At 36.8% G+C, this 27,466-nt stretch overlaps 1 protein-coding gene across 1 annotated transcript in view; it reads right to left on the minus strand.

The window, feature by feature from the left end:
• The window catches only part of LOC134799151 (homeobox protein prospero), a 136,566-nt gene that overhangs the window by 83,748 nt on the left and 25,352 nt on the right, over positions 1–27,466 (minus strand). Inside the window, exon 3 of the mRNA XM_063771558.1 lies at positions 3,112–3,170. The gene's annotated coding sequence lies outside the window, so the exon portion shown is untranslated. The remainder of the gene's footprint in view (positions 1–3,111; positions 3,171–27,466) is intronic.

Genomic DNA, 27,466 nt, shown 5'->3' on the forward strand with positions numbered 1-27,466 from the left:
GACTTGACGCACCTAACTTTATATTAAATGTTAGGTACCTATAGTAAATTTCTATTGTAAATGTTAATTTAAACACATATTTTATCAAATATATATAAGCAGAGTTTATTCAGCACAAGGGAAAAAACAAGAATCAGAAATCAATAATAACGTCAATCACATATTTGAATGCATGTCATGTCGGCCAGGATTACAGCAAGGAGTACATAGTACTATTTTACAAATGAATGAAACCTCCAACAATTTCCGAATAGATTCAGCAAATAAATTAAGCCATGTCACTATAAAAAAAATTAAGATTATGATATTTATTAAATAAAACTGCCAAATTAAATAAATACTGTCTTCATCCAATCCAAGGACACCTCACATTACAGAATTTGTCAAATCGCATAAGTTGAAAATAACTTGATTACCTTCCCTTTAGTTACACGGAAAATAGGGTGCAAACGTACATACATTTATATGTAGGTAGTTACTGCCCGTGGTAGGTTGCCGCGAAAATTCGACTCTTCAAATATTCACAACTTTTACGAATGGGGTGGCGTAATGAAAAACGGTGAAATTTTGGACATCCCTAGCCTATGGTACGTACGATCGACGTCAAAGATATGGTTACACTATACACTTTTGTGCCTTGCTACATTGTAATAGGGTTTATTTTGTGTACATATATTTGACATCGTACAGGTAATAAAAGTAGTATGTTCGTCTCGTCTATTAGAGTTAGGGTTGAACAATTTTAATCTACTATTCACGCCCCCCCCCCCACCTCCGTTTGTAAAAGTTTTAAATTGTATTATTTTTTTAGAATGTAAGCTAACATGACATTTATAATGACACTACCTCATTTTGTTCTGTTCAAGGCAGTGCAAAATTAGCTTAGACGGACTCTACACTTTGTCTTATTTTTATTACGCTTAGAACAAGATTATATGATTGGTTCTCTATTTAGAGTTCCTAAGAATAAAAAAGCTTAGGTTTTAGGGTTCCGTACTCAAAGCGTAAAAACGGGACCCTATTACTAAGACTCCGTTGTCCGTCTGTCCGTCTATCCGTCTATCCGCCTATCCGTCTTTCCGTCTGTCCGTCTGTCTGTCTGTCCGTCCGTCTGTCTGTCACCAGGCTGTAACTCATGAACCGTGATAGTGACAGTTGAAATTTGCACAGATGATGTATTTCTGTTGCCGCTATAACAACAAATACTAAAAACAGAATAAAATAAATATTTAAGTGGGGCTCCCATACAACAAACGTGATTTTTGCCGTTTTTTGCGTAATGGTACGGAACCCTTCATGCGCGAGTCTGACTCGCACTTGGCCGGTTTTTTCCTCCTGCTGTCTAATGACTGTTAATAGGTAAAATTATCTGCATTCATTATTAGAATTACTAGCTTCCTTATGCTATAAAGTCTAACTATTGAACGCCATTATCACCGCAGTGTCATAACGTGTACGTTTCAAATTTGTTTCTGTTTCCTATGCATAGTGTACACTAGCGTAGATAGCTTTTTACACACACGCCTACGCCATGAGCACGTCCCGTGATTATTCCAAAATTCATGCCCCGCCTGCCGACCACAGACAAACCCGATCCATTTTATCCCGCTGCAAGCCGGACAAAAGTGGACGAAACCGGTTAGCGCTGCGACTGACCGGTTTTGCACTTTAGGCTGAGTTTACACTATAAAATAACGTGCGAAAGTATCTAATAGTTGTGCAAATAAAGATATATTTTTGTTGTGGTTAGATCATATCAGATCAATAAGCGCTGGTGGCCTAGCGGTAAGAGCGTGTGACTTTCAATTCGGAGGTTGCGGGTTCAAACCCCGGCTCATACCAATGAGTTTTTCGGAACTTATGTACGAAATATCATTTGATATTTACCGGTTGCTTTTCGGTGAAGGAAAACATTGTGAGGAAACCGGACTAATCCCAATAAGACCTAGTTTCCCCTTTGGGTTGGAAGGTCAGAGTCAAATGGCAGTCGCTTTCGTAAAAACTAGTGCCTACGTCAAATCATAGGATTAGTTGTCAAGCGGACCCCAGGCTCCCATGAGCCGTGGCAAAATGCCGGGATATCGCGAGGAAGAAGAAGGTTAGATCTTCGATTTTGATAATTTCATGAAATGCCATTTTAGAATAGATCACTTATCATGATCACTTATGATGATGATGATGATGATGTGGTTAGGTTAGTTCTGACTTTTCATGATGTGGCCAACTGATCATTTCATGAAATGATTGCCACATCTTTAAATGATAAATTCTAAGATCTAGCCACGACATTTCTATATAGTGTACCACACTCTACTTAATTGCTTTAGGTACAGAGAGAGTTTTTTATATGTTATTTGAGAATATAGATACGTTTGCCCTGTAGTTACATTCGCTGGAATGCTAATATTGCCGACTACGACTAACGGCTCGATTCGGAATATGAATTAGATTTCTACTAGACTTCAACAAGTTACGATACGGATAATTTAAAGATATTTGTAAGATAGATATGTCAAATTTGACGTTTCCGCGATTCTGGAGGTCCTCTTGAACGATTTCGACAAGTTATGACTTAGATATCCAAGTCACATCTAGTCGATATCTAATGTAAATCTAGTTAATCTCTAAATCGTCTCAAGATCTTGTGATTATCTCGAAATCCGAATAGGCCTGTATAAAGTATGATATATTTGGAGACCTATAGTCTATTAAATAGACTATGGTCCATTGGGACCTTAAAATAATTTTAAACAAACATGACGACGTGATTCGGTAATTCGACCAATGAAGTACATAGGTAGGTACCTACAGTCGCCATCAGATATATCGGAGCGGCCAAGGTGCTCACAAATATCGGAACACGCCTCTATTGTCAGGGCGTTAGAGCGCGTGTTCAGATATTGTGAACACCTTGGCCGCTCCTATATATCTGATGGCGACTGTACATATTTATATTTATGGAATTATACCTATCATTAGCTGAACGATCGACTCTACTTGTACAAAGAATATATTGTAAATGTATGTTGCTTATATATAAAAAAAGATTTAGGTATTGGAACGTTGCTACTTAAACAATGTATATACATAGATATAGTAAACAGAACTTACCATTAATGTGATTTTTGAGACTTATCCAGACCAAAATATGCCCGTGGCCTCCGATGGATCTGAAAAAAGGAGAAAAATCTGTATTAATTAAAAAAAATAACAACTAATATTGGGCAATGGGCAATAGAATGATTTGATAGAGATGAGTCTAAAAGGACCGTCAAGACGAAATGGTCAAATTGACACGTTCATTTCATCGGGGAATCGGCGAGGTAATGTCCTTCAATTTCATGTTTGCGTCCACACCACCTGATTAAATTGATAATTGAATCAGATTGGCAAAATCTTGACCCGTCTGGACAGCCTTTAATATGACTACCTAAATATAACTGGGTCAAGCAGATCTTGTCAGTAGAAAAAGGCGGCAAATTTGAAAAATGTAGGCGCGAAAGGATATCATCCCATAGAAAATTTGAATTTCGCGCCTTTTTCTACTGACAAGATTTGCTTGACCATCTATAGAAAACAGAGCACAATATTATTTAAAGCTTTTGGCTTTTTAAATCAGTATTTTGGCAATCAAGTAGCTAAAGCTGATCTGAATACATTTTGTTAACTCAGATAAGTTTTACCCCACCTCACCCTTTATCGACTAGCGTTATCGATATCGATCTATCGATCAATAGGGGTGCACGTGTGGACCACCCGCTGGCGGCGCGTGCGCCGTTTTTTGTTTCTTGAATAGTTAATTTTGAAATTTTATCTTAGTGAATTATTGTTCTAAGATTAGAATTTCTGATTATAAAGGTCAGGTAGGCCTTTCGCCCGTATGAAAAATAAAAAGTTTGAAATAGTTTTGCTAAATATTTTTTGATTGTTTTCATTTATCTTCTAAAATCTAAAGGGTAAATTGTTACTTTCTAAGAAAATCTGATGCAAAAGTAATACCCTCGTAAGTCCCCATGTACTAGTACAAGTACATATTAAATTCGAGTTTGGAACTCATATAGAAATAAAAGAAAGTTCCAAATTCAAAAGCGCCAAATTTGCCCTGGGTCTTACGAGGTTAAAAATTATAAATAAGTTTCAGTCGCAGAATATGAAAAAATTAACGGAATATGTTATTGTTTAAAATATTGTTCAAACTGCCATTAAAAATATAGATTTTGAGGCAATGACCTTTTATTTATGTAGACGTGTGACGTTCATAGTTGACAAAATTAAAAATTGATCCAACGATTTTGACAGCTTGACAGTTGGCGTCACCCATACGCCTAACTAAATATAGGTTCCGGAACCTATATTTAATGGCTCACAATCGTGCGCCTGGTACCATATCTACCTCAATTTACTTACATCTATGTTTTGAGGTCCAAAATCGAACAAAACACTTATATTTGCCGCATCGGCAAGGTGTCAACCATCAAGGCTACTACTATTATGTACAAACACTATTGAATTATCCATCTTTATTCCATTTCTTCATCTCAACCATCATAAAAGAAATCAATAAAAATTATGTCAAATTAACAATAACACAGCTTACAAACCGAAAGATGTTCCTGACCAGGTGCGTGTACGCATTGACCTTTTATTGCGTTTTTTTTGCGTTTAGAAGAGGTTAGGTAATAAAGGAAACCCTTGTGCAGCGGAAGTAATTTGTAAGTGTATCGTTTTTACGCTGATTTATGAGGTTTGGAGTGCGAAATGTGCTCGCTGTTTGTTACTCTGTGCAATATGCGATGTTGTTAAATTTATAGTAGGTACTTAAATGATAAGTATTGGACGTTTAATTACTTATGAATAAATCATTAAATATCAGAAATATTACCTATTAATCAACATTCCTTACTATTTACATAACATTCCGTGGATACTAGTTCGACTGAACAGTTTTTCCAGAAAACAATCGAAAATATAGGTTCAAAAGTTTTGTTCAAATTATAAGTATCTAGATTAAAAAAAAATGATTTATTGTAGGCATACACAGTTTCGTAACGTGACATTTACGCGTTCTGATGGATTTTGCGCAAAATGTCAAATTTAAGAAAAAAATCTTAAGAATGGCAGATGTGAAAGCAACAGTGAACACTTAAGGCGTTATTCATAAACTCACTACAGCCTCAATTAGCTAATAATCGTTTGTCTTTCTCTGTCATTTTGACTTATGTATTTGTAAGTAAGAGATAAAACATAAATTAACTGATTGCGGTTTGTAAATTATGAATAAGGGGGTGAAATCTATATTTTCATAACAGTAGGTAATTCGTTTAAAATTAACACATTCAGTGCCAGCGACCCGCTAAACGGGTGCTCTGTTCGTAGGCGCTTTTGGTTTCATATGGGGAAAACCGTGTTATCGGCTACGCTCGTAGCGCGCATCTCGCACTGGCAGTAAATATGTTCACACTTTATTTTTTAAATTGTTATCGTATTTTGTCCCTTTGAAAATAATTGCACTATTTTGTTTTCTCAGCTCAGAATCATTTTCACATTCAAGAGTCTATAGGTACATGTATAGACTCTTGAATGTGAAAATGATTCTGTTAGAATAGCTTGGTGTCATTACACCGAGCTCAATTACCTATTTAAATGTAACACTGAAAGCAACGTGCTTCTTAATTAATTGCCAATCTAATCCTATATTAATTACCATAAGCGTTCAAATAAACAGCCAGATTAGAAGTTTAAGACAAGTCAAATCTTACGACTAGAAACGATATAGATTAATGTCAGTGTCAAAAGTGACGATTTTGTTTGAAGAAAAGTCACTTTCGACACTGACACATCTAATCCATAGCGTGATATTTGACGTATCTTAAAGTTCGAATCGGGCCGATAGGCTCTCAACAGTCTCAAACCCAATCACCCACACTCGAAACAACAATGCACACATTAATATTTATTTCGGCAACATGCGGGCTGAAGAGATCTTGCCACACAATAGTTTGGAATTGGACTACTTGGCCCAAATTGGCCAACTTCCCGCATCCTTGGCCCCCCGCGGGCCAAAAAAATGTCTTTAATTTTGGCCCAATTGCGTTGACAGCTCAAGACGCGGGAGTGATTGATGTGGAATTGTTTAAAGTGATATAGTTGCATTGCACACAAACGCAGAATGATTTCCTCGTCCGTTGTTGAGTCGAACTAAGCCAAATCTGAATGATACGTATGTACATATTTGCAACGACAGAGAGACTCGCTGGTGGCCTAGCGGTAAGAGTGTGCGACTTTCTGTCCTGGCTCGTACGGCGTACCAATGAGTTTTTCGGAACTTATGTAATATAATTGTGTTATATAATTTGATATTTACCACTATGATATTTCGTGCATAAGTTCCGACTCATTGGTACGAACCAGGATTTGAACCCACGACCTCCGGATCATTTAAAATCCCAAAAAATCTTCTCAAGGAAAAAATACAAGATGACGTTAGTAATTTTTTCCTAACCTATACTTACTTAATATCTTATTGTGCCCTATAAATCTTCTTCCGACCCGATATTCTTCCTATCTACAATATAAAATTAACTGCATCAAATTACAAAAACGTAATCCCATATTTAATTACACAAACTGGTCTACCGCGATACAATTTCATTGTTTTTACCTTAAATTTCGACGTTTCAGCTGAGTTGCACGCTGTGGTCACGGAAAGACTGACGTCCCAGCAAATGTCAACGGAGATATAAATAAAACGCCACTAAACTAATAAACAAACTAATAAATATGTGTACAAAACGCGAGAGTTTAAAGTGTTATAACGTAATCCCAGTCACAAAAGATATATTAGCACTACGGATGTTTACAAGCAGACTCGTTTCTTTACACCGGAAAGAACCAATTTGTAGTCGCACCGACGGTGAATCACTTGCGTTTGACCTGATCAAGTAACCCGGCAAATTATAGGGCATCTTCACCCCTTCAGTGGTAGTACTAGTCATAATATTGTCTTGTCAATATACGGCAAATTAGGCCATATTCACCCCCTTCAGTGGCAGTACTAGTCATAATATTGTCTTGTCAATATACGGCAAATTAGGCCATATTCACCCCTTAAGTGGCAGTACTAGTCATAATATTGTCTTGTCAATATAAAGGATGAGTCACGCTAGTCTGTATCTTTAGGTATTTAAATAAAAGTAAACAAATAATTTGTACATTTTCGGGTAGTTATAACATTTATTGGTTAACCGACCAATTACAAAATCGCCTGGATCAGTCACTGAACGGCCTGACTTTAACCTACATTATTTGATCGTGTAATGTTTTCATCTACCCTCAACTGGCTTAAAGAGCCATTTGAGGGTAGATTTTGTTTACTTTTATTTAAATACCTAAAGATATAGAGTACCTATAGACCGGGCCGTGCCCGGGCCGAGGCGTCCGACATGTCATTTTCTATGACGGTTGATCGGTGATCGCGTGGTGCTTTCCATAGAAAACGAAGCGCCGAAAGCTCTAGCGTGAGTCATCCTTAACCCGGCACATTACAGGGTATTTTCACCCCTTCAGTGGTAGTACTAGTCATAATATTGTCTTATCAATGTAACACGAGGTTTCAGAGTTAAAGGTGTCTGTGATAGTGATACTACATTGATAAAAGGTACGCCCTTGAGGCGTTACCGAAATATGTTTCAACTATATTTTTAAAATAGAGGTCTAAAATATAGGGCCAAACTCCGGTAGTGCCGTATAGCCTCCTGAGGCCCAGAAGCAATTGTTTTGTTTTTGAAATTGGAACCCTTAGTTACCTACACAATAAAAGTTCAAAATAGATTTTGGAATGTGTACAAAAAATTGTACGCAGAGACCAGGAGGATAGAGGAGAAAATAAATGTCTTCGAAAAAAGCAAAAAGGTGGGTGAACAATTCGGTCAGGATCCTTAAAGTTAAATATACAACCATACCAAAAACCGCAAACCCATCTATTACATAATTACGTTAATTATAAGTCTGTCGATTCAATTAATGTTGTACACAAACAAGGCAGACGTAATTCAAACGCGTACGCAACAGGATCACATGACATCATACCCTGTAATCATATATGTATGACGCTTCACGGCGGTCCCACGATCAGTTAAGACGGTGACGTCACAGGAACTGACGTAAGACAGCTAGCACACAGAGTTACACAGTGAAATAGAAGGAGGAAGGAAGGAAAGGAGAAGGATATTGTGTGTTTTTGTTGATTTATGATATTATGTACCTGTATTAAAATCTGACAGGTTAGAGGTTAATTCATTAATGATTTGTGTGGTATGTTGCGTTACGAATTTGATGTACAATTACTAATTTACCTGTTTTTTTATTATTTTCGATCCCGCTACTAAAATAAATAGTATTTAATAAACTTTTTTTTGCTGCCTGTTAGCTCGGAAGGTTGAATTCAATATATTTTGTCAAAAAAATGCAAAACTGAGTAACGAGTTTTAACATTGATATCTAAGCTGCAAAATAGACTGAACAATAATAAAAAATGTTAAACTGTAGATTAGCTTATAAGCCTATGATTACTTTGTCTACCTACCTAGTTTTGATTTGTGGCCGTTTAGGATAAATGAGTTTAAAAGTTATATTATAAAATAGATATAAGTTGTCTTATCTTATCTTCCTTGAGATAATACAACGAAACAGAACAACAAGACTACTGTCTCACCACTACCCACTACGCGTTTCTTGAATGAACGTACACGTTCTTGCGTTGTGCGTGTGTGTGTGTGTATGAATGGGCAAACGTCACGTTTACGATGCGAGTAAGATGGGCAAACACGACAGGCGGATTTGATCTTAGGCTTTAGAGGTTCGTGTGCGGTTTGGTTTCGAATATTATAATATATAGTACAAGTAGTTTATTGATACTTTCAGACCGTCTAGCTTTAGAGGATATAACCAAACGGAGACGCCATGTTTATAATTTTCGGTAAAAAATAGTCTGCCGTTTTTTGCGGGGGAGGGGCACATCAAATGTATACGTAACGTAAAAATAGCCATGTCAGATAAACGTCAGTCCATACAATGTGGTTGACCATTGGCCGCCTAATTTCGACAGAGGGGAACGCCTGTTAATGACCACTCCGTTTGGTTATATTATCTAAGCGTCTAGCACGTATCGCGCGCGAGTTCATATATACTTGAAGCCGTGCAAGATGTAAGGAGTCGCGCGCGAGAATAGAACACATGCTAGCAGATCAAGGAAAGGTCTTAGGAGACTATGTATCTACTGGTCACATTCTTTTAACTCTTTATAAAACATATTTTAGAAGGCTGAGATCACTTAAACCTACTTTTTTCACGAATGTCCGAAATGGTTTTGTTTACCCAGTTTTTTTTAAGCTTAGGATTTTACTAACCTCAAAACTACCTACCTGCTGCTACCTAATTAACTTTTTCTTCCGAAATGCTAGGGTTCCTATGATATCTAATATTGCACTACAATAATAACGACACTATAATTAGATTTAATTTTGGACAAAACACTACCACTACTTTTGAGGTTATAATAATTAGGTACTAATCTGAAAAAAAAAACGGAGAATACCTTCCTACTGACATATGTACATTTATTAAATTCCGCTACCCAAAGGTTGTCTGGAAGAGACCGCTTTTTAGCGATAAGACCGCCTGTTGTTTACCTCTGCTTGTATTTCTGTTTTCTTTTGTATTGTCTTCTTTTATTGAGGTGTGCAATAAAGAGTATTTGTATTTGTATTTTGTATATAGAAAATTATGCGCATTCGATATCCTTAATCTATAAATTGTTTATAAATTACAGTACAGTAAATACCGTATAAGGAAGGAAATATAATAGGTACTTAGTAATAGGGAAGCTGAAATAGGCATTCTATCATTTGCTTACTACTACTCTGTATCTTTAGGTATTTAAATAAAAGTAAACAAATAATTTGTAAATTTTCGAGTAGTTATAACATTTAATGATTAACCAACCAAATACAAAACCACCTGGATCTGTCACTGACGACCTGACTTTAACCTACATTATTTGATCATGTAATGATTTCATCTCCCTCGACTGGCGTAAGAAGCCATTTGAGGGTAGATTTTGTTTACTCTTTTTTAAATACCTAAAGATACAGACTATAGCCACAACATTCTCGCCTAGTATTTTTTTGAATGCGCAGCATACGATACATTTCTCCTAATTTCTAATCCCTCCATCTTTCATTAATACCAGTAATCAAGCATAAAATTAACGCACGGCACACGCCAGGACTAAGGGCGTCGGGCCTTATGGCACCGAGTTCCAAGACATCTGTCCTCACACCTGCCCGGCCTCCCCTTAACAACTACTGCCACGCCAATTTCAACTTTAAAGCTTTTACATAAGGTTGAGTTTCAAATGGGATCGCGTCCGTGTATTATGGTTTTGGCACAAGGTCCAATGCTCCCGTCATTAATGATAACGCGTCATTAAAATTCGGAAGTGACTGACAGTTTTTCAAGTCCAATTGTTCTAGGCGCGGTCAAGTGTGGTCATATTGAACAGTTGGGAGTAACGTTTTTTGTTAACTATGTCGTTCGAAAAGTGGAACCCTGAGCATTGCGAGGGTTTATATATGTACCCGAGAAGATTTAAATCCCTCCTAAATTTTACGTGCTAAGATTGCCAACCTCTACACCAATGTAACCGGTGTTACCACAAATCAAGCAAGCCAAACAAACAATAATTAATGCAACCAAAACAATAGCCCTGCTCGTTTTGTACCGACACAGGCGCCACAAAGCATGAATGAACCCACTTAACTTTTTAAATTCGAAAATCGAAACGGCTAATCGAAGGCTGCGATTCGCATCTGCGACGCGTGCGCATATCTTCTAATTTCAAAACGACTTAACCGACACAATTTCCCGATTTAAAAAGCTCGAGAGAACGGACTTGAGTTTCTTCTGTTTTTCACATTATAATACTCCTTACTTGCAAGATGTTATAGTCTGGAATCGCGTGTATATATACGAGGACTTAAGTTATTTTGATTTGCGAGTTAAGATAGGATGTTTAGTGATCGCGGTTTGCAAAGATGCGCATACGATGATCGATGGATGTCTGTTTTTGGATCAGGTTTCTGTTATTAATGGTTTTGGAATACGGTAGTGCCAATATGGTTTGTTGGTGTTTGTTTTTTAAACACATTGTGACTTTTTTTGCAGGATTTTTTAGCGAATTATTAAAATGCGAAGAGATCTGACAACTGTCTGTTATAGATTTTTTATTGTGTACCTACTAGTGTAACTATTCTAAAAACAATTTGAAATAATTCGAAATTCTCGTATTTTTAAGTATTCATTTTCATTCCTCATTTAATGTATTTGTGTTCTATATTTAATTTTGGAAAATTCCAGAATTCAGTAAGTAATTTCAAAGTCAGTTTAAGTAATGATGTAGTAGGTGCCTGAAGCACTACCACCAGTTTTAACATTGACATATTCACTCACGTTTAAGTAACTTACTTTCTATGCATCTCGCTCGTACTCGCATATTAGTGCAAGCGAGATGTATAGAAAGTAATTTACGTAGACGCGAGTTAATCTGTCAATGTCAAAACTGGTGGTAGCCGTACAGAAGCACTACCACCAGTTTTAACATTGACATATTCACTCACGTTTAAGTAACTTACTTTCTATGCATCTCGCTCGTACTCGCATATTAGTGCAAGCGAGATGTATAGAAAGTAATTTACGTAGACGCGAGTTAATCTGTCAATGTCAAAACTGGTGGTAGCCGTACTGGTGCCTGTTTAATATTTTGTCAATTGACATTTCTTACGTTCTACCAAATCAAAATTATACTTTTTTTTCTTAATATACCTATTAATATTTATTTTAAGGAATGTCACTCATTACAAAAACGCTCTCCATTGTTACCCTTAAGATATAGGTACACAGATAAATTTCTTCTAGGGATATATATTTCGCCTTTCGTTCCTATTCCTCTAAAATATACATCGTGCACAATAAAGTACTTAAATACTATATTCACAAGTACCCTCGAACAAGCCACAGAAGCATCCCCTTTCTCGTCGCACCCTCAAGCCGTATCGATCCGCGCCTGCGCCTTGCAGCTGCGCCCGCGCCGGCCAGAGGGGCACGAGCGGATTACCGCCATGTTGGATCGATACTCTTCGATTTTTGAGTGTTTTAGGGCCACCTAGTGGTGCTAGTGTTTGTCAGGTAGCAATTAAATCGATTCAAGACCGGTCTGGCCTATTCGGTAGGTCCATGAAGCCTTGGTCTTGAGTTCGATTCCCGGTAAGGGCATTTATTTGTGTGTTTGTGTTGTGTGATACTCCTTAGAGACAGTAATACTGCTTTATAAACTGATAATAGATATCATATACTAAAGAAATACACAAAAAAACGATATGTTCCCTATTAGTTTAAGAATTGATTAAGAGAAATGAAAACAGATGTTATGAAGTATGATGATGATGATCAGACAGGTATGTCTGCTAAACTACTGAATTTCGTTGCATTACTACGAGTAGTTCTTAAAAGTCTTAAAACTGTCAATCTTAAAGCCTCCTACTTATCATTAAATTAAAACGTCGGAACACAAATTGATAACCACAACCAGACCACAGAAAGGTAACACCAGAAAAAAGAACCACCTGGTCCATTCGATTGTCTTAAGCGCCATGTTATGAAACCGTAGACATTTGATACGCCCATTCTGACACCGGATCAAACAACATGTGTAGCGATTTTATCATCCACGTGCCTACTCTAGCCATTGCAATTTGAACTCTAATTCAAACGTGAAAAGATTCTAAATCGTACACAACAGTGCTTCAGGTTAATGCCGTCTTAAGAATACGTTCAAGATGTTTTAGTTCTTAATAGCTTGAGAATATGATTCGATTTTGTTCGAGGGAGTTTTTACTACGATAATAGTGTAGGTGCGAGCGTAAGATCAGCTGAGCGGATGTTCCATTTGATGAGATACAAATTTAAAGACGATACGTTGTTTGATTGAAAGTGAACTTTAATTCTTTACACCTACAGCTTTTGATGCTGCAAAATAAATATTGCAATTCAGTTTATTCAAGACACCATTGCCGTCTTAAAGGTGTTCCGTCGTGCGACTGTGAGCTTTAATCTCCTAGGAATAAATGTCAAGAAATTCATGTTTGTTTTTTTGAACGCAGAATCTGTTTGATCTTTTGATACAAAGTCGCAAGGTGTGTGATGCGATTGCCGTTTTTTTTATCCGAGATTTATAGGTTAAGTAATTTGTGCTTACTATTACATGCTCCTGCTAAATCTGTGTAACATATTGATTTTAAAAAGAAATGAGAGGATACCTTGTCATCAGAATCAATATTATTATTCCTGAACCACTAATGTAACCTTCAATAATCCCCGAACAAAACAAACGTAGGGTGGCGGGGCATATGCGCACGCGACCAGTAATAATATCTAAAAAATAATAATAAATCCGGGTGAGGAATAAAGAATTTCACCCCCTGTTCCTGCCTTTATCTTGCAAACAGACTTGAATGGTAAGATAATAGGGGAGGTTCGCCCCCTTTGGTGCACCTTTGCGACGCGTGCGCCCGCGCCGCTGGGGGAGCGTCGGCGTTGACGGTTGCGTTCAAATTTTTGGAACGCGTCTTGCAAATTCGTTGATGCTTGAATGTTTGATGCTGGATAGCGATTCTTGGACATAAATGACGCTGCGATTTATAAAGTTATATTAATAATTGCAAATTAATCATAATATAAGTTAAACGTGGCTTTGTTGCAGTAGTATTCGTAATAAATGATTGTTTCAATGAGTTAAAATATTAAAATACAATAAAAACACTCTATATTGAATACCTCGGTAGAAGAAAAAAAATAATACCTACGTACAGAGAAATACGGCAACTCAAGAAGAGATGGGTAGAGTAAGGTAAGTTATGCAATGTAAACAGATTATTTAAAATATTTTGATTCCTCTGTTCGTTTGTCTACTATATCGTAACAAAATTGTTTCCTTCTAATTTCTTCACTTTACGCCCCCTAAACTAAATCCAGACACCCAACCAAAAATCTTAACCGACAACCCAAAAAGCGTTAGCAAATCGAAAGCCAATTACTCCATAAAAGGAAGCAAAGGACTTTGAGCCAGATACGCTTTGTGTACCTTTGATTACCTCTGCGACCATGCTAGGGCAACAAGTCGTTTGTAATCCACGGGTTTGTATGAGATACGACGTTCTGGCCTAGCATGGTGGACAACGTATGAAACCGAAGACAATGTGCCGCGGTAAAAGGACGCATTACTTTTTGTTCGTGCTTTTTACTGTCTGTTGGCGTTGATTTTAATATTTGAATGTTAGGCCGCGAAAAGGTTATTGAGAAACGTATTAAATACTCGTAATACCAGATTAAGTTTTTGGAGCAAATTATAATATCCTACATATATTAATGTATCCTGGAGGGTAAGATTGAGGGGAAAAGACGTAGAGGAAGGCCCAGGCTCACATATCTTAGCCAAATAAAAGAGAGTTTCTGTTGAATTGTACGAGGGAGTTAAAAGGCTGGCCCAGCAAAAAGAAGAGTGGCGATTACTCCACCGCCAAGAACATAAGCTCTTAAATATTGATGATGATGATATAATTTAATTCAAGATTGATCGCATATCTATTTACTCATTTCAACATGAGAAATTTTCCCCACGCTAGCCTGATACGAATTGGGAACTTAACACATAGGTAATTCTGCAAATACAATGTATACCTATGCAAGTTTCTTCACGATGTTTTCCTTCACGAAAAACTTACATTACTTACTCCGTTGACCCAAAATGAGATTTCGCCTCCGACACAAGGCAGTGCCACTTTTCTCGGTCCTGTGCGACCTCTCGCCAAATGTCAATTATTCACGAAGAAGCAACATATAAATAACTGTCATATCGTCAATTCACGGTTCAATATATAGAAACAGAAGACTAACAAGCCCCTATTAAATAAATCTAATCGATCAGCTTCCAGCAAGATCAGTTTCTAATAAATGCCTTATATCAGTACTGAGATCATGTCATATAGGCCCTTCTTTTCACACGCAAAACATCGATTGTATTAGAGAAAGGGTGCACCTTTGAGACTCGTGCGCAGGCAGATGTGAGCTATGGAGTTGACACCTTGTGATAACTGTACTAGTGAAAGTATTGTGTGTCATCGTGAGCTTATTTGTTGTACTTACTTCCAGTTGACTGATTTTGTATATGGCCTATCGAAACAATAAAATACCTACGTGTAGGTAACAGCTAGAGGGCGTAAAGGCTAAAACAAAGGAACTCGACAAGCAAATCAGTTTTCTTGAAGCAGCTTTTAACTTTTTATAAGCAAACTTAGAGAAGATTTATCATCTCTCTTAGGTCGAATCTTTATTCGATGGCCTAAGATTAGTAGTGTAGATGTATTAAGAATTTCTATGGTAAACATTTACTTACAAGAAATACTACAAATTGTCACTTTTGTGTACGATTGACTTAGGCAAATTTGTACATTGGGTTTTGTAAAGTACATACCTATTTAGGTAGGTATGTCTTGGGAAAAGTACTAGTCACCATTTATCAATCTGCAAGCTACCTTCACAAAATGACAACGGATCAAGAAAAAACTGAAGATGCTCTCGAAGATTTGCACCTTTCTCGAAAGAGTTCCATTGTACACCTCCACCTTGCGAACATATGCTACCCGCATGGGCTCTCGTTTTTTGCTGTGCCATTCTTGATTGAACATTTGCTATGAAAGAAATTGGGGCATTCTATTTGATTGAAAAAATACGCAGAAGCGTGAATGATAGGTTATTTATTTAAGTTTAATCGGCGTAAACTATCGATTCTTGTATAATCGATCGCTAAGCACGTTGGTCCATGTTTAACTAGGGATGGGTACTATAACAAATAATACTTTGGATATTTTTAACACCGCGATTGTCCTTTATTTTTTAGAAGCAATTTAGTTCGTTTCATTGGTTTCATAAACCCACACTCTCGCATTTAAATGCCTTTGATTATGTAGCAGTCACATAAACTCTTATTATGACAACGTATTTCCTAAAACTAAAATAGTGTCGATATGAATTATCAGTTGAACTGTGATGCAATCAAAATTCATACGTAAATTGATTTTCGATCATGTGCTCGCACTGCCCAGCTAATTATATCAAGGTCACTGCTTATTAATTAAATGAATGGGTGACGATCAACGCAACCCCACTATGGTCAATTGTTCAGGTTATTGTATTTAGTTCATATTTTTTTACTATAAAACAGTATATTGACCGACTGACGGTAAAACCTCGCTACATGTTTGTTTTGTGTAGTAGTAGACGTAGTATTTAGTAGTGTTGTGGTGTAGGTACCTTTTGGTTTTGCGAGCCACATTAGGGCATTTCATAAAGCGGATAAGCACTGTTGATGGAGTCGCCATTGCTGGATACGGTAAGGAAGAGGAGGAGATGTAAGTACCTACCTTTTACTTTATAGTTTATTTTGGAAAATACCATATCTAACTAGAGTACTTATAGATAAATGGATACATATTAAGTTCGTATAAAAAAGAAGGTAAGTTAGTGTCTTTTACCTTTAAGAAGTCTTTTAAAATCTCTCACGTGTTTTTTTTTAATTCTAAGGAGGATGAGAAAACTGGCTTTACGTTTTTTTTTATACAGCATAATGTGCATTGTCACAAATGCATCATGATCATATGATAATCAATCTAAACGCAATCCCTACAAAAGAAATCAATAACTATTTCGAATAAGAATCAATGTAGCACAATTCTTATAAGTTCTATTAACTTTAAAAGAAAAACGGCCTAAGTATATTTGTGGACCATACACACTTAATACTTTATTTAGGGGATGATAACAACCCCTAAGTTTGGACCCCATCTGTTGAGAACATAGTGACATTTGGTGGGCCCTAATCGTGGTGTAAGGGCCCTTTAATCGGTTCCGTGGTTAGTTATGAATGTTAATTTTTTTTGTGATTTTTGTAATATAAATATACCTATTATATGATTGTTTTGTGTGAAATCAATTATTTCTTCATAAATATAATAGAAGCCTTTGAATGAATTGAATGAGTAAACTTGTTACGTTTAAAAGATTAAAAATAAATATTTAAGAAGTTATAAAAGATAGCCTAATGTGTAAAAGTGGCTAAAAATTTATAAATATTGTGTTTATTAATTAACGTGGGTACTGATAGAAAATTAAAGCTTATTTTTAATTTTGTTATTTCATGAAAAATGTATGTGTTAAGTGACGATTATTTAATAATGAAATAAATCCAAACGCTGTCCCTAAATGACACCGATCGTGATTGTGAGGCGTGGCTTTGCCTTGAGCGGAAGCGGAAGATTTTTCACAACATTATTATTATATTATTATTTATATTTGTGATTTGATACCGGCGGCAAATTTAAAAAATGCAGGCGAGAAGGGTTATCGTCCCATAGAAAATTTGAATTTCGCGCCTTTTTCTACTGACAAGATTTATTTGCTTGACCAACTATATTTTGTGTAAATTAATATTTAATACACACAAAGCATTAAAGACACGATAAAAGCTCAGAAATAGCGGCATCTAAAATCTACTGATAGTGGTTATTAATTTATATTTTCTTAAAATTTAGGTATGTTTGACAGATCAATAATTACAGAAATATTAGGATAAAACTTTCTCTTGAATTTTTTTTAAGAAATAGCTGTAGATACAGCAGCTAAAAGCTGAGTAAAGTCCAAACAAATATGTACATAAAACACAAAAAAGAACATTCTACAGTGGAACCTCGCTATCTCGAACCTCGATAAGACGAAATCCTCGTTAACACGAAATAAAATCCCTTCCCTTCAGAACCCAAAACCTGAATAACTCGAAATATTCAACCTCATTAAGACCAAGTAAGCAGCGTATAAGGAAAATGCAAGATTCCTCCCTCCTTTTTATCTATATTCATACTAACCACAATGAAAACCAATGAGCACCGAGCAACATACCGATTCCCGGCCGGATGCGCCGCACGCGCCACAAAACACCGGATAACATATAATTACGCGGCGCGCGATAACCGGACGATCTGTCACTCGATACGAAGAAAATGGCAAGTGTGATGCCACTTGCCATTTCCTTTACTTACACTTGCTGTTTCCTTTTAAGGTGGCATTGAATAGGGTTTGCACGCGTTTTCAATGTTGATAATACGATTCCGGTTTATTATTCAATTTTAATTTGAATGATCCGTAATTTGGCACTATTTTAAAGTTTTTAGTAGAAATTAAGTAAAAATACTGATTAAGCAGCATTGAAAACCAAGAATATTCAAAATAGGTCTTTTAATATTTAAAAACTAAATCTGGAAATTGTACATTGTATGAGGTTTTATGTATTAGCTAGACTTTTTTTGTTTAATCACTATTTCCAAACTATATTCGAGGTAGGTTCTGTATTTGCACATTTTGATGTGATTATTCATGTTTGTACATTTCGTCTTTTGGTTTCTTAACTCCTTTAACTCCGTTGTTTTTTATTAATTTTAATAAACACTATTTAAAAAATATATAGAAAAAACGCCTATTTCTATCTGTAACCAATAGCAACAAAAAATCGTCTAGCAACAAATATATACTTAATTAAATAACCAGTCATCTTTTGTCCAGAAGTAATTAAACCTTTATAACATTTACTACCGGTCCCAGCGGAACACATTACCCACGTGCCCTACCGTGACAAGCGGAACTGGCTAACCATTACTTGCGCGAGCGCACCTTCTCCAAAACCAGTGGAATTTGACCTTGAGATGTTTGGGAAATATGTGTAAGCGGAGATGTCACTTATATTGGTTCGCTTGGCGTCTTTACTGCTTGGTATTTGGAATGAGACTGGCGATATGGTCCTGCGCACATCCTGTGGTCTTTACGCTATGTTCGTAGAATGGGAATGTTTAGACATGGTCTTTGTCTACCTTATTTTTGTGCTCCCGTAGATTTATACTATCGGCCCGATTCGAACTTACGTCAAAAATTTGGTAAACGATATGGATCGGATATGTCAGTGTCAAAAGTGACGTCTTTTAACAAAAATGTCGTATCTTTAGCAAATTTTTGACGTATCTTAAAGTTCGAATCAGGCCTTTTGTATCATAATAAATATTAATGTAGGTACAAATACCGCAAATGATTGCAAAAATGATTATATCCAAAGTTTTCTTATTAGAAATTATTTGCGTTAACCTTTTTTTAAACTTTATTGTTGTTTTATAAAGAGCGCTTATTAACTTACTTAAGCAATAAATTCTATCTTATTACAAAAATTATTAAGTGAAAGTTTCGCTTCTATACATTGTGGGATCTTTCCACGAGGCACATCCGCTCGCTTCCGCTACTGCTCCTCCTCTGACCACGCCCTCGGGCCTCGTCGAGTTGACATACGATTTTAACAGATTAAAAAATATACAGTAAGTAATTAGAATTTTCCAGAGAATCTCGTGTTTTTTGGGGTTTTTATTGAACAACACATTTAAAATGAATCCGTAAATATTTTGGCAAAATGCGAACACTTTATCGATATTTTATTTGAGAATAAAACTTTTTCTTATTACTAACCTATGAAGAGCATATGTTTTAATTTAAGGCTTAAAAATACATATAGTACAAGAGAATTCAGGTATAGAAGAGACAATAACAGCCTATATTAAACAAATTAAAGGGCATTACTTAGACTTTATAAGTACATAACAAGATCAAGTCAACTTTAAATCCTATATTCATATAGCAAACTTTAAAAACCCATGAAACTACAAGATCTATTGTTATAAGGCTTAAAAACTTCTTCAGCATGTAAGGCTAACCTACGTACAACGTACAAATAAGTCATGCCGATGAATAAGAATCCCGATTTTATCCAACGAAACCCGAAGTAACCAACAAATCTGAAGTATACTGAAACCTATGAAGAAACTATTTCTGGAAAACAAAACACACTCGAGGCTCGTTGTCCAAAACAAAAGCATCAATTCGATTTGAGCCCGATCCAGGCACAATTTTTGAGTTAAGTGTAGGCATGGCAATCTAATACGGAACAACAATAGGTACTTGTGAAAAGAATTGTATCGGTCCTAAATTGGATCCTTGGAGTATTCCTGTAGTTCATGCATAGGGATAGATTACTTGTGCTTTTATGCCTAGTGTATCTAAGAGGCACGTTCAGACGAAAAATATGACATTAAAGGGAATGAACAATAATCGAGTGGCGCTCGCAATCATGTATTTGTATTAATAAAAAATTGTTATCATTCTAATCATTTAAGACTTCATTTATGCTATAATGTCTATATTAACACGAGTCTATGAACGATTTACGTTAAATAATGTTTTTTTAACACTACTTAAATGGTAAAACGTTTGCAAAGTATACAAGTACCTATGCTTTGAGACATATACAAATAAATTATTGACTATAAAATTTAATTTAATTTATAAAACTTATAAAAGTATTATTAGTCAATGCATCTAACTTTTGACGGTCCGCTCATACTATGTCTGTATCTGTATCTTAAATAAAAGTAAACAAACAATTTGTACATTTTCGGGTAGTTATAACATTTAATGGTTAACCGACCAATTACAAAACCGCCTGGATCAGTCACTGAAAGACCTGACTTTAACCTACAGTATTTGATCGTGTAATATTTTCATCTACCCTCAACTGGCTTAAAGAGCCATTTGAGGGTAGATTTTGTTTACTTTTATTTAAATACCTAAAGATACAGAGCTTTTTTTATAATATCGTTTATTTTCTTTTATAAATTGCTTAATCCTTTGCAAAGCTTACAAGTATGTTTTTAGACACACCTAAAGGCTAATACAAAATATACAAATAAAATTTACTATAAAATTGTATTATAAAAGGTTAATGCATCTAACAATTGAAGACTCATACTAATATCATTAACTAAACCATGTAACAACAGCCTCATTAAAACAATCACTTTGTAACGACTTAATTAATCAACTCGTCACAATAAAAGCGTAGACGAAATAGGTTAAACAAAGACTCAACTAATGTCTTTTGTTTCAAGCCATCCGTGCTCAGAGCTGAGCACAAGCTCAACCATGGTTGAGGCTGAGCGCTCAAACAGCTAATACCGTATCTGCCTCATAATGAGCTACTCAAGTACCCTAACTTGTTTACATAGTCTTTATTGTGTTTTTTTGCGGTTTTTCCTTTTTTGCGCAATAAAACGAAAGCTCCCTTTGTCTTTGGTGATTTATTTTTAATTAGTGGCTGTGAGGCCTTTGAGTGCGTTGCGTGTCTTTTGATGTAAGATGTTCCTCATATGTTTGTTAATGTGAGGCTTTTGTGCAGCTATTTTATAGTTGACCTTTATGTTTGGTATTGTTTATTTACCTTAAATATAAGATTATTCCACTGTCATGTTTGTTTTGAAATAGGATCAGCAAGATCTTCTTCATTGCTATAGTATTTAAATAAGATTCAAATGAGAATATATTATACTCAATAAGAGATCTGTAGTAAAAAGAAAATTGTGATTATTTTCTAATACGCAAAACAATATCAATACTATTTTTTGATGTTGTCTGAGTTTTTCTTACTTTTATAATCTTTTATTTCGATATTCTAATAATATCAATCAATTTACAAGTGAACGAAGAAATTCCAATTAGTTTTTAGGACACAGTTGGGAGCTTTTGGGTCACGTTAGATTTTTCAGTAATGGTTTTACCACATTTGACCACAATCTCACCCGATGGTAAGTGCCGATGCAATCTAGGATGTCACAGCGATACGATACCTATCTGTCAGTGGCAAAACTGACGTTTTTGGTACAAGAAATGTCACTTTCGACTCTGACAGATCGTTATCGTATCGCTGTGACATCTTATAAGCATTGTTCGATACGGCCGATAGTCAAATTGACCTCAATTTCTCTTAAAAGTCTATGCAAACTGAATTGTCTTAAAGCCATTTACATGGATAATACGAAGCCGTTGAAATATAACAGACATAGATGATAATTATTTACTCTAATCTAGATAGATTTAGATAAAACCAGATGGTTTTATACTAAAACGGCAGTTGGATTGGGCAGATTAGGTAGCAGATTGAGAAATTAAACTATCACTTACGTACCTGTTTTTGAAAACAGCGCTTAAAAGATATTATAATATAATTATTAGTTTCTAATTACTGGGTACAGTCAGCGCACAATGGCGACGACTAATCAACGCATGCGTGGCCCCGTTCCACACAATGTCTGTCGCTGATTAAGAGGATTGTCTCTCGGAGCCCGTCTTTGGTAGGGATGTGCTGAGCCATCGTTCTGGTAAAATTCCTCCTAGTTTTTAATCCCCGACGCAATAAAGAGCGGTGTTAACATATATGTTTGTTGCCAATGTCTGTCTGTGGCTGTGGTTTCAACGTGAAAGCGAGTTTCCTTGCGGTGGTTCTAAAAATCGATCCAGCAGTTTGATGAATGAGTATCAGCTCGTTTCCAAAATGTATAATTTTTTTTTTGGCAGCATAATGCCAGGGGTTTTTTTTAATTTTATGCTTGGGTAGTTACTGACTGCCTAATTCTAATATTCATTAAACACAGAAGCTTACCTATACATATAATACCTACAGTAAAATTTAATAATAAAACTTATAAAACTATTATTAAAATGAAGTATAAACTAAATAACTTAAATATAATACAATAAATAAATAAATATAACTTACCCACATATCTATCCCACTATTCTAATATTAAGTTAATTTTACGGTTTAATTCACGTATTTTAGTCACTCGCGCGACATGTTTTAACAATTTTTAATAAAATATTATAAGAGTTAGCATTTAAAAATGTGTATGCAAATTGTTTTTCTCTCCTAAGTCTTATAGGTAATAATTAAAAAAAAAAAACGAAAAATCAAACGAAAGGTCATACCTAACTATGCTATGCTGTGCTGGTTAACATACTTACATCAACCACTGGGGCCTGGGACCACTGAGCTAGTCATGTAATTTTATCTTCTTTCTTTTAACAAACAATTTTTTTTTTTGTTTTTATTTTACCGTTTTAATGCTGACCGGATACTATCACGTCTCTAGCGGCGCATGTTACACACACGCGAAACTTTCCCAGCGCGTTTTTGTTTCTATTATGCCTTTGTTTTTTTTGTTCGCGTTTTTATGATCTTGTAATGTGGCCATTGTGGTTTTTGTTTAGCTATTTTTTGACACATTGCCGTTTTTTGCTTAGCTGGTGATTAAGCCTTTGTTGGCCAACATTGGATATTTCCACGATATTTATATCGTATTGAGAGTAGGTTTGTATATTGTTATCCTAGTTTTGTGCATATATCAAATGTACGATACCTACTGATATCTAGGTATTAAACGGGTAAGAAAGCACCAAAATAATCGAAACAAATATACACGGTGGCTAAAAAAATAACTGCATTCCAACAAGAATCAGGCAACAGCCAGGGAGGTTTTGGGATTATACTGAGCAACGTTTACTATGGGACCAACCCCGAAATCGCGAAAAAAAATTACCCTCCCATAGAAAATGGACCAGCTAAAATGTATGAAGCAGCTAAATTTTTTATTCGCGATTTCGGAGTTGGTCCCATAGTAAAAGTTGCTCAGTATAATCCCAAAACCTCCCTGGCAACGGGAATGCAGTTATTTTTTAGCCACCCTGTATTTTTGATAGTCGATAATTGATAAGCTACTTTTGATAGATGATAATTGATAAACCAGCTACTTATGTTATCTTATTGTTCGCTGGTAACCTAATAACTTTCACTTTGTTATTAATGGAGTAAAAGTGTGAAACTCAGGGGTGAGATTACTCTCACAGGAATCTAGTGAAAGGTGAAAGGGTTAAAATGTAGATTGTATATATAACACTTTCTCCGGAAGTATTATAGATTATTGATCGGAAATTTATAAGGTCTGCAATCATTTTAATTACTTAGGGGTAGTTTTTTGTAGAACTTTTCTTTTTTAGTTGGTGCATCATTGAATTTACTTGAGCTATACAATTAGGGCTGATATAGACGGTGCGCGAACTCGCATGCGATTTTAGTTACATTGCGGACTGTCGGTTACGTCCAATTCAACCGACCGATCAAAACCCGCAATGTAATGAAACTCGCATGCGAGTTCTCGCATCGTCTAAATGAGCCCTTAAAGAATGACTCACTCTAGATCGGGCCGGGGCCGGGCCGGAGCTTCCAGCGCTTCGTTGTCTATGGAAAGCACCACGTGATCACCGATCAGCCGTCATACATGACATGTCGGACGCCTGGGCCCGGGCCCGGCCCGGTCTAACGTGAGTCATACTTTATTCTCACTTAAAATATATCTTGATCATACAATAACGTCACTTTCTTACTGACTGACCTGACTAAAATGATAGGTCTCAAAATTAAATTCTAATTTTTTCATTTTAATGTAAATACGAGAAAATTACTTACTAAGTCAAATTAACTGTAATAAAACATGTAATTAGGTGTAAAAATTACAAAAACAGCAATCTGGATCGCCCTAATCTCAAGGGTGGTATCTTAACACTTTAGGGTAAGAAACTCAGGGTTGTCACCAAATCTTAAATAATGGTAATCGACTTATTTAAACTTTCACGATGATTACCCATATTAACGAAAATGTGACTTAATTCTCCGAGAGTACGGGGACAATGCCTTCCTCGACAAGTTGGAGGTAATTTTAAAATTTAATTGATGTAGCTCAAAACCGGTACGAGTGGAAGAAGAGGGGGGAGGCCTTTGCCCAGCAGTGGGACACAACAGGCTCATAATAATAATAATAATAACGGACAGGACTATTGTAGCCAATAAGCCTGACATCGTGCTGATAGATCGATCGCAGCGCCGGACCGTGCTCGTCGACGTCACCATCCCCCATGATGAGAATCTCGTGAAGGCCGAGAAGGACAAGTCCAGCAAGTACCTAGACTTAGCCCACGAGATAACCGCTATGTGGGATGTTGACTCGACGATCATTGTTCCTATAGTCGTATCAGCGAACGGTCTCATAGCGAAGAGTCTCGACCAACACCTAGAGAGACTCTCGCTGGGTGGTTGGATCAAGGGTCAGATGCAGAAGGCGGTAATTTTGGACACGGCGCGTATAGTACGTCGATTCCTCACTCTGCGGCCCTGACCACCGGCAGCTTGGACCCTGCTCCGCTGCCGGCGGCACCCTAGGTTAGGTTTTTTATAATGTGTTTATATATTTTTGTTATGTTTTGTAAGTGTTTTTATATTTTACTTTTATACTCACATTGTAAAACCCTAACCTAAGACCCTAATTGAATAAAGAGAATAATAATAATACGTGAGTACCTAAGTCACGTTTTCTTAGATAATAAGAAAAACACCTCGCTGTCACCTCTATTGACAATGACTTAAGTTTCAAGATGACAGGTACTGGGACCGCGTATATTTCAGTAAGATGCATGTTGTGGGTGTTTGACATTACGGACCGTAATGGTCAATGGTTTTAGGGAATAGCAGTGGGACGTGTCTAATCTAATTCAATGATGATACTAATAATGAATTAAACCAACTAAGTATATTTACCATACATGCATAATAAATCTCACCAATGATCTACGTTTACGAATGAAACGTTCATGTGATTCATGTTTCAATAAATCAACCAACACCGATAACGTTCGTGTTAACACGTTGTTAGTGGTAGCCCTAGCTCCCCTAACGTCTTACTGCACAAGACGGTAAACAGTTTGTCGGCGATTACCCTGAAAGATGTAGGGCGTCAGTGTCGGCGGGGAATTCCGACATGATGCAGAGCGCCAGTGTGAGCGGAGAGTATCATGTTAACATGGTATAAGCGTGGCAACCCTAGCTCCCCTAACGTCTTACTGCACAAGACGGTAAACAGTTTGTCGGCGATTACCCTGAAAGATGTAGGGCGTCAGTGTCGGCGGGGAATTCCGACATGATGCAGAGCGCCAGTGTGAGCGGAGAGTATCATGTTAACATGGTATAAGCGTGGCAACCCTAGCTCCCCTAACGTCTTACTGCACAAGACGGTAAACAGTTTGTCGGCGATTACCTTGAAAGATGTGGGGCGTCAGTGTCGGCGGGGAATTCCGACATGATGCAGAGCGCCAGTGTGAGCGGAGAGTATCATGTTAACGTGGTATAAGCGTGGCAACCCTAGCTCCCCTAACGTCTTACTGCACAAGACGGTAAACAGTTTGTCGGCGATTACCCTGAAAGACGTGGGTCGCCAGTGTTGGCGGGGAACTCTACTTGATGCAGAGCGTCAGTGTGAGCGGAGAGTATCATGTTAACATGCGGCCTAGCTCGCCTAACGTCTTACTGTACAAGATGATACTCGTAATCAGTTTGTCGTCTATTACCCTGAAAGACGTAGTTCGCCAGTGTCGGCAGGAAACTCATGCATGATGCCGAGCTCCAGTGAGAGCGGAGAGTTGTTATTAACACGTTATTAGCGGCCTAGCTCCGAACGTCTTACTACACAAGACGGTAAACGGTTTGTGGGCGATTACCCTGTACGAGGAGTAGGGCGCCAGTGTTGGCGGAGGAATCATACATGATGAAGGGCCCCAGTGTGAGCGGAGAGTATCATGTTAACTTGCGGCCTAGCTCGCCTAACGTCTTACTGTACAAGATGGTAATCAGTTTGTCGTCTTACCCTGAAAGATATGGGGCGCCAGGGTCGGCGGGGAACTCATACTTGCATGGTGCAGAGTTTGCCGAGCGGCAGTTTGAGCGGGGAGTATTATGGGGTAAGAGGAACTATAGTAGCGAAAATAAACAGTTACAGATACTTAAAAATTTTGCAAAACTAAATTAAATGATAATAATACTAAAAATAAAACTGATGCATAAATAAAATAACTTAAAAATACTTACGTAGAAGGACTTTCCTTATACGATTTCTCTTGCCCCGAGCAAAATAAACTAGGTTTCTCCCCATCTGACCCTATCATTTATTAAACATTTTGTGGAGTGCCATTCTGAACTGGCTGAAAATATTTTTGACTTATATTTACACTGGTTTTGACTTATATTTTCTTACCGCCAACACTCGCGCCCCACCCAAACCCTTAAGTGGGCCTTTTCCGCCCCACGGAGCGTGACATGTGCAACCTTAAGGCGTGGGCGCCCTTTGTGGTTTCTTTTATAAACACTTGGGGTTTGATGTGAGAGGGCTAATGTTGGTGTTTAGGTTATGTTAACTTGTTAAAGAACGGTATTAGTTTATTGGGGTCTTTTGACGAGGAAACTCATTTTAACTATCACACGCTTTTATTATGGATTACTCGTGGATAGAAATATTTTGTGGGGTGATTGACTAAACCTTAAGTACATATT

The sequence above is a fragment of the Cydia splendana genome, chromosome 18 (assembly GCF_910591565.1).
Source record: "Cydia splendana chromosome 18, ilCydSple1.2, whole genome shotgun sequence".
Lineage (NCBI taxonomy): Eukaryota > Metazoa > Arthropoda > Insecta > Lepidoptera > Tortricidae > Cydia > Cydia splendana.